Genomic DNA, 3,931 nt, shown 5'->3' with positions numbered 1-3,931 from the left:
CTTGGGTAGTTCTATCTTCTCTTGCCCACTCAATTCCTCATTTGGGTAGCCTCTACTCTTCAAATTGATGAGGTTGAAGGCCAAGAAAAGAATAAAAATCAAATTGTAATTAAATGAAAACTGCAATGCAGTTTCCGAAATTGCAATGCAGTTTTCAAATCTGCAATGCAGTTTCCAAAAGTCCAATTTTGAGTTCCCTTGCTCTTGGGTAGTTTTAATCTTCTCTTGTCCACTCAATTCCTCATTTGGGTAGCTTTTACTCTTCAAATAGGTGAAGTTGAAGGCCAATGAAAGAACAAAAATCAAATTGTAATTAAACGAAAACTGTAATGCTGTTTCTAAAACTGCAATGTTGTTTCTGAATCCACAATGCAGTTTCCAAAAGTCCAATTTTGAGTTATCTTGCTCTTGGGTAGTTCTACTTTTCTCTTTCCCCAATTCCTCATTTGGGTAGCCTTTACTCTTCAAATTGGTGAGGTTGAAGACCAAGGAAAGAGCAAAAATTCAATTGTAATTAAATGAAAACTGCAATGCAATTTCCGAAACTGCAATGCAGTTTTCGAAAGTCCAATTTTGAGTTCCCTTGCTCTTGGGTAGTTCTTTGCTTGCCATTTACCATTAACCTTCATACATAAAATATAATGTCAGAAATTCAACAAGCTCTATTCATGGGTGTAAATAGACCGTAGCACAGTGACTAGTACATCCAATATTCTTGGTTTCAACACAAGTACTACAACATTGCACACATAAATGTCATAATAAACTCCATTATTTTAGACCTTGTTCACAAGACTTTCTCTAATGGTCAATTTAAATACAAGATAGCAAACTAATTTAGCAAATGTTGAGAAGACACAAGTAAAATTTCTCAAAGTGAATGCATCTCTTTGTCCACAATGGATGATATACGATTTGCCCTATCAAATTTCATGAAGTATATCTGAAAATTGAAAGTTCATTATTGTTCCAAGAAAAAAAATATTAATTAACAAAACCTACAACATCGTATACACTAATATAATAATAAGTTCCATTCCTTTAGACCTCTTTCACAAGAGTCTCTTTCATGGTCAGTGTAAACCACAGCGTCCATAACCATATATGTCGTTATATTAAAATGCAAAACCCACAATTAGCCTAATTAATTTTCATCAATAGACTGAAACGAGACAGAGAAGAGATAGCAACTCACAAACTAAAAAAATGGGAAAATTCTCACAGAAAAAGGTGATGCGCTTCAAGTCCAGAGCAAGAGCAGCATTAAGTCCTTCAATCAAGGCTTTCAACAGGGCACCATTCTTGCTCATCCCATTCCCAATCAGGGGTTTCCAAACCTCGAACACCAAATTATCCCTGGAGTCGCATAGAGCAACCCCAACCCCAGCCAGCACCACTCTCTCATTTCCAACCATTTCCTCGCTCACCAAACCCTTGAAGTAGAGCCTGAACATGTCAATGAGCTGTACATTCCTAATTAGTCTAAGTCAACTATTTGATTATGCAAGATTATATGAACATAATTACTTTCCTAAAATAGTTTCCTAGGCTCTGTATATATAACCTTCCTATTTGTTATATATTAAGATAAATGAAGTATTATTTTTTGACCAATCTGATATGGTATCAGAGCAGTCAATCTTGACTGTCTCTTGCCCTAACCCTAATCGCTTCCGCAGCAACAGCCGTCATACAGACCCAGCACCAGCCCATATTCCATCTCAAATCACTGTTTTGCAATATTCCATCCAGTACGCAGCACCAGCACCAGCACCAAAAGCAATATTCCATCTCACAAACCCAGCACCAATACCACCCATATTCCATCTTACAAACCCATTCAAACCTTTCCTCTAGTCAAATCACGTTTTGCAATATTGCAAATCACTTTCCACTCACAGACCCATTCAAACCGTTCCCCTTGTTCTTTTTTTCCCTTTCAACCCAATATTTCTTATTGCAAAACAGTTTGTCTTATTGCCTTTGTCCACCGTTCACTTGCTTTTCCTCAACTTGATATTTCTTTTTTGTCCTTTTTTCATTGGTTGTCAGCCAATATCATGGCCAACGATGACGGGTCAGTAAACACCAATCAATCCTTGGTGTCGGGAGGCTCCAAAACTACCACATAAATCGTCACTTTGCAGAGTGACACCTCCAACTTCTCCGCAGGAATCAAACCGGATGAGAATAATTATTCTCTATGGCATCAAATCATAGAGATGAAGATAGCTGGGTGAGAAAAACATGGCCACTTGACCGGTGATATTGCCCAACCTGCAGACACAGATCCCACATTTAATAAATGGCGTGCATCGGATTGCCAAGTCAAGAGTTGGTTGTTCGACGCCATGCAACCTAATCAGATTAAACGATTTATTCGTTATGACACAGCAAAGCAAGTCTGGGCCGCAATCAAGCAAACCTATTCAGATGGTGCTGATGAAGACAAGATTTATGACCTTCACAGACGGTCATTAATAATGAAGCAAGCTGGCGCATCAGTTGCCAAATATTATAGTGAGCTCACTGAGATTTTTCAGGAGCTTGATCAATTAAGTCCAAGCACCATGGAGCATCCGAAAGACATTGAGACTAGACGCAAAGAGGTTGATCGTCTCCGAGTTTATATATTTCTTGCAGGTTTGGACAATAATTTCGATCAAATCCGAGGAGAGATTTTGCGGATGGAGCCAAAACCCGAACTGGAGGCCGCATATGCACATATTAAAAGAGAAAGTAACCGACAGGGAACCATGTCTGAAGTTGGTGTAACCTCCGAAGCCACAGCCTTGGCTACTGCGAGGTCCAAACAATCTCGGCCGAACAACTATAGTGTCGACCCTACTTGTAACCGGCCTCCAATGAAGTGTACCAAATGTGGTTTAGATAACCACACAATTAAGGGCTGTTATGAGATCATTGGTTATCCAGAAGGATGGGTCCACAAAGGGCGAAAAAAGGATTCTACCAGAGCCTCATTTGCATCCGCTCAGTCATCCAAGGAGACTGCATCAGAACCTCCATCAGGTACATCTGGCTCCAAGGCCTTGGCCACCTCAGGTACCTCTTGCACATCTTCACTTACTTGTAATAGATCATGAATTATTGACACTGGCGCTACTGATCACATGACATCTAGTTTTACTGGGTTGCACTCTACCAAACCATCAAGCCAAACACATATTACCAGTTCTAATGGAACCACCTCCCAAGTTATGAGAGAAGGGTCTTTATCTCTTACATCTTCATTAAGTCTTGATCATGTCTTAGTTGTCCCTTCACTCGACTATGACTTGTTATCTGTTCCTCAAATCATTGATTCCCTTAATTGTACTGTGTGTTTTTGGCCATTGTATTGTCTATTTCAGGATCTTCTCACCAGGACCGTGATTGGATGTGGTACTAAGAGGGGAAAGTTGTATTATCTGGACTTGACAGAAGACAGCAGTACAAGATTGAGTCAGACACATCATGTGAGAGGAGATGAGTCTATCAGGATGAAGAAAATTTGGCTATGGCATAGATGATTAGGGCATGCTTCTTTTGGTTATCTGAAACTTTTATTTCCAGATTTGTTTTCCCAGTTTGCTGAATCAGACTTTCGTTGTGAAACTTGCATTTTGGCCAAAAGCCATCGTATTTCTTACCCATTAAGATTGAATAAAAGTTCTTTGCCTTTCATGATTGTCCATTCTGATGTTTGGGGACCATCACGAGTTCCTACTATTAGCGGTTTTAAGTGGTTTGTGACGTTTATTGATGATTGCACCCGGATGACCTGGATTTTTTCCTTAAAGCAGAAAAGTGAAGTCACTGCCAAATTCAAGTTATTTTATCAATATGTTGCTACTCAGTTTGACAGAAATCACCACGCTTCGATCTGACAATGGAGGAGAGTAAGTCAACCATGACCTACATAATTTTTTAA

This window comes from Prunus persica, chromosome G3 (genome assembly GCF_000346465.2).
Source record: "Prunus persica cultivar Lovell chromosome G3, Prunus_persica_NCBIv2, whole genome shotgun sequence".
NCBI classification, from domain to species: Eukaryota; Viridiplantae; Streptophyta; class Magnoliopsida; order Rosales; family Rosaceae; genus Prunus; species Prunus persica.
The sequence above is the reverse complement of the archived record's forward strand: the minus strand, read 5'-3'. Positions refer to the sequence as shown.